We start from the raw sequence: 10,275 nt of genomic DNA on the forward strand, positions 1-10,275 counted from the left end.
CCTTAATGCGTACTTTTAAATTATATTAATTGAGCTAAACATACAAATAAAACATTTAATAATATATTTAAAATGTTCCTTTTAAGTATATATATTTTTTGAGTACTAATGTTACTGTCCCCACTACAACAACAAAAAATACTTCAATACATGTCATTTTGTCCTTGAAACATTTAATTGAAATACTGTAGAATTCCATTCATTCCTATGGAGGACTACTCCTACTGGGGAGCCAATATGGCCGACCAGTGGCTTCAAAGCCTCTCAATGGCCAATACATAGCATCAGCAATCCAGTGTTTATATACAGTACATCATTAGTCAAAACCCATACAAGTCTGTGAAGCAGAGACCCTGAACTCTGATGTCATGTACTGTATAGCATGTTACTGTACAGCCACCTTTTTCCAATTTAGATACGATTTTCAACCCTTATACGGGTACGAATGTAAAGGGCTACTGTAGGCCTACATTGATTAAAACTAACTTTTATAAAATTGCTGTATATAATGGAACTGGATGAAGAATAAGTAGAGGTATTGCATCCTATCAAACTGATGCATCCACCTGACGCGCGCATGTGGAATTAATGGCGTGAGTCCTCTGAGCCAGCACTTTGAAGAGATTAAAAAATACCTTATGCCACCTTGCTCAGGCCTCTAGGGACGCACGCGGTGCCAATAGTTCTGTCTTTCCTCTCTCTAAAGGACATTACAGGAGAGGAGAGAGGAGACACCCGAAGTGTTCTGTCAGCTTGAAGAGGAAAGGAAATGTAAACCAAAGAGCCAGCTAGGCTATCAGCGTTGTTATGCAACACCAATTCTGATAGTGCTGACTGAGACAAGGAAATCAAGACAGAGCTTAGGCTACTGAAATAATGATATGGAGAGATGTGGTGAGGACATTACACCAGTTCAAACTCACAGAGTTCATTCAGCAATTACTACTTAATACTTTAATCAATTAATATTTTGACTTGCTTAGACTAATCATATAAAGATTGCCTCAGTTCATGATTATAACGCGATTCTTTCTGAATTAAGTTAAATTACCCTGGCCTGAACCAGTGGTGTAAAGTAATTAAGTAAAAATACTTTAAATACTACTTAAGTAGTTTTTTGGGTATATCTACTTTACTTTACTATTTATAGTTTTGACAACTTTTACTTTTACTCCACTACATTCCTAAAGAAAATAATGTACTTTTTACTCCATACATTTTCCCTGACACCCAAAAGAACTCCTTACATTTAGAATACTTAGCAGGACAGGAAAATGGTCCAATTCACACACTTATCAAGAGAAAGTCCCTGGTCATCCATACTGCCTCTGATCTGGCTGACTCAGGAAACTTCGTTTGTAAATTATGTCTGAATGTTGGAGTGTGACCCTGGCTATCCGTAAATTTAAGAAACAAGAAAATCGTGGCGTTTGCTTAATATAATGAATGTGAAATGATTTATACTTTTACTTTTACTTTTGACATAAGTATATTTTAGCAATTATATTTACTTTTACATTTACATTTGAGTCATTTAGCAGACACTCTTATCCAGAGCGACTTACAGTTAGTGAGTGCATACATTTAACTACTTTGATAGTTAAGTATATTTAATAACCAAATACTTTTTGACTTTTACTCAAGTAGTACTTTATTGGGTGACTTTCACTTTTACTTGAGTCATTTTCTATTAAGGTATCTTTACTTTGACTAAAATATGATAATTGGGTAGTTTTTCCATCACTGGCCTGAACCCTAATGCTGGCACAGCCGAATAGACTAGAGCAGTGTAATGGTTTTGTAATTGGTCATCTTCAGTCAACAGTAAACAGCAATAAGGACGCTCGATGAGCGTCTCCAATGCCAAGTCCACTTCGTTTATTCCATCGTCCATCCAATCTTTTCCTCTCAGAGTGGTGCCTGTCTTGCTATTCGAGCGCTACACATTTTTACCCTAATACCATTACGAAAAGACACATTGCCCATTTCAGCTTCTTGCCAGGCAGCCAGTCCATCTTGATTTGGAGGGTGTTCTGTATGTGATTTTCCTGACTCCTGCTTACATACCTCCTCTTAGGGCTGTGGAATACATTTATCCGTTCAATGCATTAGTTAGAAAGCAAGTCAGGTATTTACTCCTCCCCTACTTGCAGGGATGCATTCACCATAGTCATCCTCTCTGAACTAAGGCTAGCGGTAATGATTTTATGTTTTCAAGACTGAATATCAAAATGAAAACAGTAACCAAGGCCAAACATGGGTCACGTTCAGCATGGCAACATTGGCCAACATTCAGATAGAAATGTATTATATAGATTAAAACAAACATGCCTCTCTGGCAGGTAATTAGAAGTCACATCAGCTCTATTCAAGCAATGTCTACCTACAACATTTCACAACGTGGCCCTGCTTTGAGAATTCAGTCAGCTTCATGAGAGAGAGAGAGAGAGAGAGAGAGAGAGAGAGAGAGAGAGAGAGAGAGAGAGAGAGAGAGAGAGAGAGAGAGAGAGAGAGAGAGAGAGAGAGAGAGAGAGAGAGAGAGAGAGGTGCAGAATACCCTAATGCTGTGCCATGCATAATCAGGTTTAAGAGAACAAAGATTCCCAGCTTTACAAACAGTGGTTGTTTGGTTCAGCACCCAGCAGAACAAAGGCTCTTTCAGTGTGTAGCCTACCAAGCAGGCCATGATTAAAAAGGCCCGCTTTGAACCCTTCAATGCTTATTTTCCTTGTATTGTGTCAGATGTGGATTGAAAGACGAGCCTTTTACATATATAGGACATCCTGTAATATGATCATTGTACAGATTTGCATGTTGTCCTCTGTCCCAGGGCTCTCATTGCATTCCACTGTAAAGATTAAGTCTACTAGAAGTCATCATCATCCTTTGTAAAGACATGTAGCTTGTCTGCTGCTCCACCAACCAGTCAAGATGAATGGGTTCACACCACAGGTGGTTGCCAGCCCAGCTAAGGATGTGTCCCAATTGGCTCCCTATTCTCGATACGACCCTTGTCAAAAGTAGTGCACTACATAGGGAATGTCATTTGGGACATAACCTAAGGCGTTGGCTCTCCCCTTAAGTCAAAACCCAGACAGCTAACTCATTTTCTTCTGTGGCAAAGTGTCTCCGTTTAGGCTGAAATAACTCACACACACATCTTGTTATTGACGCTAGCAGCATCCTGTAGGATTGATGTCCACACCCTGGGACCATAGAGAGGAAATGGGAGGAGCTGGAACTGAAACAAGAAGGGAGCGGGCCGGATAGGAACCTAGAACACTGGAGTGTCATTGTTTTGTGTTGGGCAGAACTAAGTCTGTTTCCCAAATGGCACCCTATTCCCTTTATAGTGCACTACTTTTGACCAGGGTGCATTATATAGGGAATAGGGTGTCATTTGGAATGCATTCTAAGTGTGGAACAATAGAAACGTGGGGTTCTACTCACTAACTGTAAGAGCGTCTGCTAAATGACTAAAATGTAAATGTATATGTTCTTTCTGATTGAGAGGGGGTCAAATACTTATTTCCCTCATTAAAATGCAAATCAATTTCTAAAATTTTTGACATGCGTTTTTCTGGATTATTTTGTTGTTATTCTGTCTCTCACTGTTCAAATAAACCTACCATTAAAATTATAGACTGATCATGTCTTTGTCAGTGGGCAAACATACAAAATCAGCAGGTGATCAAATACTTTTTTCCCTCACTGTATGTATTAACGTACATCAATACCCAAATTACCAGTCTCATTAATTGCATGTGGTGTATCTTGGGTGCGAACTCATTTCAATTCCATCATTCCATTGTTGCTTGACTAATGAACGGCAGATCAGATAACGTTATTTAAATGAAGAAAATGGGTGGCCTCTTTCACAACAGAGCCAAGTTGCCCCAAGCAGTTTCCGATAGTACTCTTTCCAATATAATCTTTTGTTATTTATTTATGTGGAGGAGTCAAAGGATTTCAGTGTTCGGTTTTAAATGTAGGTGGCTACTTCCATCTGCTCCTTAAAGCAGAAAGGTCAAATATGGTCTGAGGCTGGCCGAGAGACTTCATAGAATCATCCAAACCCTTTGGAACTTCTCCTGTCTCTCCTGACAAAATATCTGTCTGATCCTCTACGACAGTTGTTCCTTTCACCTCCACCTAATCAAACAAATTCTGGCCACATTCAGAGTTTCCTCATTACCTCTTTCTAATTGTGTCTGGTCTCAGCTCGTTTTGTCTCAATAGAAAGGTGGACATTGAATTTCCCCCTTGGCTCTTGCCTGTCTTTCTCCTTGGAACTTCCTCTTCGCCCTTCGGCTTGCTGTCCTCAGTGAGCTCATATCCCTGCAGTCTCACAAAACTAGGTTGGACCCATTTCCACACGGGGAGCTGAGAGAGAGAAATTCCCTCGCTCTACGTGGGAGGATTACACTGGGGAAAGGTGTGGTGGAAAGAGAGGACTGTTTTGTTCTGAAGGAAAGAGCAGAAGATGATGTAAGAATTGGAAGATATTGCAGTAAACGGATGCTTAATTGGTATTGTTGAATATTTGGCTGTTTTTAATGAAGGCCTGACATTTAGAGATATTTAGTGTAATAGAGGTTCACACTTCTGTGACCTTTTAAAATGCACTACATGGTTGTCTCTCTATTGCTCTCTCTCTCTCTGACAGAACACTGCTTATTTCCTCCTTGGTAACCCATGCAACCTGCGAGACAGGAAAAGAGGAGTCGTTATTTTCTGAAAAATATAATTGAACGATAATCATTTTGATTCCCAATGATACGCTCCAATTCTGCCATGGGACAAGTCAGACGTGAGACTCATGTTTTTTTCTTCTACTTCTTCTCTATGAAAAACTAGAACAGTCAGTCATCAGCAATAGTTCAGCAATTTGGGCCACATAATATTTTTTCTGGCTGTCAGAGTGTGAATGTGGTAGGGCTAGGAGCAGAAACAAGCTATTTTCATTGAAAGGTGATGAATGATGTGTCTGTGCCACACAGAACAGTGTTTCTCCTTTTCTCACACTCTTTTCCCCCACTCTCAATCTTCCCGTTCCCTTTCCTTACATTCTCTATCTATTCCATCCCTTCTCTCTCTCTCTCTCTCTCTCTCTCTCTCTCTCTCTCTCTCTCTCTCTCTCTCTCTCTCTCTCTCTCTCTCTCTCTCTCTCTCTCTCTCTCTCTCTCTCTCTCTCTCTCTCTCTCTCTCTCTCCCTCTCTCTCTCTCTCTCTCTCCGTTGTTCTCTATCTCTCTTTTTTCTCTACAGTGCAGCAGCAGTTGAAGGGGTATATCTGAAGGCTGAAGGTGACCTGTGGCTGGGCCAGGGGCTGCAACACAGGACATGGGAGCTACCTGCCCCTCCCGCTCGTGTCTTGTGTTGCAGCCAGTGGAACAGTGGCACTGCTTAACACCACGAAGAGACGCCGAAGAGACCATGTATCAAGTCAGCCATGGACACCTCTGGTTTTCTCTCCGCTCCTCTCTCCAACGAGGTGTTACCAAGCAACATCAGGGTCCTTTCTCTTGTTTTGTATGTTCAATAGCAGCAGTTTTAAGATAGGCCATGTGTGTCAGGTTTGGGAGTGAAAAGAAGAGCCAAGCTGCTGAACAATATGTTGCATTGACTTTTAATGTTTGTTTTTTGAGGGAGCTGTTTAAACGGGAGGAGGGAAGGAGTTTTAATGAGTTGGGGGGCACCTGCAGAATCAGATGATGAAACAGCGCTTCTCTCTCTCTTTCTGCCAACAATAAGGCAAACACGATTGTGAGGCAATAGAATTAAACAAGGTCAACCATGACGCACCTCTGATGTGAGGCGAGCTGCATGGCATGCACTGCCTAGCTGTCTGGGATAATAATATATAATATAATAATAATATGCCATTTAGCAGACGCTTTTATCCAAAGCGACTTACAGTCATGCGTGCATAAATTTTTTCGTATGGGTGGTCCCGTGGATCAAACCCACTACCCTGGCATTACAAGCGCCATGCTCGACCAATTGAGCTACAGAGGACCACGGGATAGTATTAATGATCCTTTATCTCCCCCAAGGTTACAGATGAACAGCACAAGAGGAAGAGGCACGAGATTGCTTTTGCTCCCAGCAAACAGGGGCGGCGAGAGAGACAGAGGAGAGGGGGGCAGGGTGGGGCACACCGGTGTAAATATTCAGCTCATGTTCCCGCTCTGCTCCGCGCCTGACTGAGCCTTGTCTGGTGACCACGGCAAGACGGGGGAGAAGGGGGCATAATTTAAATTTTCTGACGGGGGTGTCACCTGATTGGAAGGTAAATCCAGTGGGCAGGTCGTCCGCTGTTTTCAATCTATGTCCTAAATTGTGTTGTGTCAAAGCAGGGATTGTAAAGAGGCTGTGCAGTGAATGCAGCAGGATGACTATTATATATTGGTCTCTGGCAGCCGTGTGTTTTCTTCTCAACACCAGTGATGCTAGGAGAGTATTCCCACTGGTACAGACGTCAGTTAAACATCTAGTTTCGATTTACATTTGGTTGAGTTGTCAACTAATGTGAATTCAACGTGAAATCAACAAAAAAATTAACCTGTTATTGGATAAAGGTTAAAAGCAGTTAAAAAAAGACGAAATGCCCTTACGCTGATGACTTTTTGCAAATCCAATCAGTTTTCCACGTTGATTCAACGTCATCACATTGATTTTTTGGGGGTTGAAATTATGTGGAAACAACATTGATTCAACCAGTTTTTGCGCAGTGAGTTATGACTTTTCAGAAACACTTTATGGCATGCCATGAGTTCCTTGAAAACACTCAGTATTCATAGGGCTGCATGTTTTCATACAAATACTTATTGTTGTCTGGAAGAAAGAGGTTGTGATTGCATCTCCAGGTACTATGGTCACTGGTATCTATCTGCCCCCTACTATGTTTAGAAAATTAATACAAGATTGCCCATTCACCACCCCCATGTGAATCTATACTTAATTTAGGTACTTTCCCCTTGAGGCTGTGTACATGATAGCAATTAGACTTGAATAACCTTGGGCAGTTCCACTTTAAGAAATGTCATCAAAGATATCTGGGAGATGGAGCTGCTAAGACAGATCTGACAGATTGCTCATCTCCTGACAGTGCTGCATCTTTTAGGAGTTTTCCATACCAGTGCACTTGCCTCTATCTGCAATGTACACTTACAGATTGGAGTGAACTGCAGTACATCTACAGCCATTCAGGCCTGTGTTCGTTTTATGTATTTAAAGGAGTCTCAGGTTTTAAATGCAGGCTTGATATAACTCAACTCTCTCCAGAGAGGAACAGCACCACTGGGCAAAAAGTGAATGAATCAACATTGTTTCCATGTCATCCCCCCCCCCCCTCCCCCCAAAGAAATGTACGTGATGACGTTGAATCACGGTGGAAAACTGGATTTGCAAAAAGTCATCGATATAAGGACGTTTCTTTTTTTTTTTTACCCAACTTTTAACCTAAATCCAATGGCATGGTGACGTAGTTATTTGTATTTTAAGTTGAATTCACGTTAGTTGACAACTCAAACAATATTAAATCAAAACTAGACATTGAAATTATGAGCGAGAGAGAGAGAGAAAGAAAGAAAGACGACTGTCTGTCTAAAGAGATGCTTTATTAAAATTGAGCCCAAGCAGGCATGCGCTTCGGAGACAGCTGTGACTTGTCACAGTGTTTAAGACCAACCATGTGGGGTTGGACAGATTATTCCCCTGTAGCTCAGTTGGTAGAGCATGGCGCTTGCAACACCAGGGTTGTGGGTTTGTTTCCCATGAGGGGCCAGTATGAAAATGTATGCAGCCACTAACTGTAAGTCGCTCTGGATAAGAGCGTCTGCTAAATGACTAAAATGTAAATTATTCAGAAAGGGAAAAAAATGCCTACAAATATTATGTGAAAAAGTATTGAATAAAATGTGAGGGACCTTCTAGGATGTGACTGCCCTTGAAAGACTCCAGGCCTGCGTCCCAAATGGCTCCCTATAGAGTGCACTACTTTTGACCAGAGCTCTGATAAGATGCCATTTGGGACGCAGGCCAGTTGTTGATGTGAAAGAGTCGCAGAGTTCCTGCAAAACCAGCCATGTCCGGAAACAAGCAGGCAGACAGATAGACAGACATTTCTGCGCTGCCCCCTGGAAACAGTCCGTCTTCGTGGAGTTTAGGAATGTGACTTTAATCATGTATACATCACCATATGCTACGCTCCATGAAGTTGATGTCTGCCGTTTGGGGAAGTTATGCTCCCAAGATTTTAATGAAACCTCCTGCCATCATGAGGTTCAGTGATATACCTTTAGGATAGACCTAAAATCTATTTTACATCATTAAAGGTAATAATAAAATGCAAAATGCTTTGAAAAATGACAAGGTGGAACGATAAAACAGGTTTTCAATAGGGCAAACAGCAAATCTATTTTGGTACTTTGAGGGGGATACAACACACGTTTGATATTGCACAGACAAAATGTATGTGTTTAGGAACTTATCTTTTAAATATCATGTTTGAACAACTGTCACCATCTCTTAACAGAGAGGAAAACCACTACCACTAAAATCCAAATAAATGTCCTTACTCATCTCCCAACGGATACTGTGGCCCCTCGCTCTCCCTCAAGGTTTCAGTTCCAATTACTGCCACTTTTCCGGTGGAGGGGCCCAGGGGAGAAAGAGTATGGGAGGGGATGACAGTGGCCCCTCAGCCTCCCCCCTCAGCTCAGCCTCCCTCCCTCCCTCCACGGAGGAGTTGAGCTGAGTGATGAGTTATAGGCGGCAGATAGCTTAGTGGTTAAGAGCGTTGTGCCAGTACCCGAAAGGTCGCTGGTTCTAATCCCCCAGCCGACTAGGTGAAAAATCTGTCGATGTGCCCTTGAGCAAGGCACTTAACCCTAATTGCTCCTGTAAGTCGCTCTGGATAAGAGCGTCTGCTAAATGACTAAAATGTTATGGGGTCAGATCGCTAAGACACAAGGTGACCCTTTGTGACGGTTGCTGCTGCAACACTGTACTGCTGACAGTGACAGGTATATTCACTTTCATGGTTTATTCATCTTGACAGGTATGTTCAATTTCATGGTTTATTTATCTTGGGGTGCATCCTAAAAGTGCACCTTATTCCCTATGGGCCCTGGTCAAAAGTAGTACACTACATAGGGAATAGGGTGCAATTTTGGACAAGACCTTCATATGGGGTCAAAGGCAGGTAACAAGGAAATGTGGACTGACAGCCTGGAGGGGAGAAGGCTTCTTTCACTATGAAGAGGAAGATAAAATGGTGTCAACTTAATAGATCAGTGAATTGTGAAATGAATGTGTTGTTTTTCTTGTGGAGAGGGAATAGGCTATATTTAGAGACAAACTAAGACACACTGTCAAGACACTGGCAGTTTGGTTTTGCCACACGCCCATCTGTCGGGAACCAAATGAGAGGATTATAATATTCAGCAGTAGGAATTTGTATCGTCCAACTGTAACCAAATGATTGCACGCAAACAGCTTGCTTCACAAATGGGAAGAAATAATAACTCAAAGCCTACTGGCAAGATTTAGAGGTGGCCACTGTCAAATCTTATTCTACAATGGGTTGAGCTGTTTCAACTGCGTTAGGATTATCATACTGGAAAAGTCAGATATAAAAAAAGCTTTTCAGTCATGCACTGGCAGACAGTTCAGTTGCCTGTTCGAGGGAGTAAAAATCGCAGCGCATCGGATTGATATTTGCCAGTGGGCGGAGGATGTAGGCAGCGGCTATTAAAGCACTTCAGTGAGAGCTTGCTCTGAACAATTTTATTGTCCCCGTGTTTTGGTAAATGCGACGAGTGAGGGAAGCGGTAGGAACACTTCCAGCAGTGTTATCAGGTGCAAACAGAAGGAGTCAGGATATCCGGATCCACAGGAGCAAGACATCAGAGGGTGCACGCTTCCCGGTTCCCGCGTCACCGCCCCCGGGCCGTGACTCATCCAGTTGGCATTGACGATGATGTGCTCCCCGGTGTGCGAGGTCGATAGAGAGAAACGGCGCTTGACTCCGGATCGAATGTTCCTCTAGTACCCGGGGGCGTAACTACATATAAGGCCACCGAGGTCCGTACCTCGGTAATTGTTTCAAGAAAACATTATATATATATATATATATATATATATATATATGCGTCACTGCTTGGTATGGCAACTGCTTGGCATCCGACCGCAAGCCACTACAGAGGGTAGTGCAGACAGTACATCACTGGGGCCGAGCTTCCTGCCATCTAGGACCTCTATACCAGGCTGTG

The sequence above is a fragment of the Coregonus clupeaformis genome, chromosome 8 (assembly GCF_020615455.1).
Source record: "Coregonus clupeaformis isolate EN_2021a chromosome 8, ASM2061545v1, whole genome shotgun sequence".
Lineage (NCBI taxonomy): Eukaryota > Metazoa > Chordata > Actinopteri > Salmoniformes > Salmonidae > Coregonus > Coregonus clupeaformis.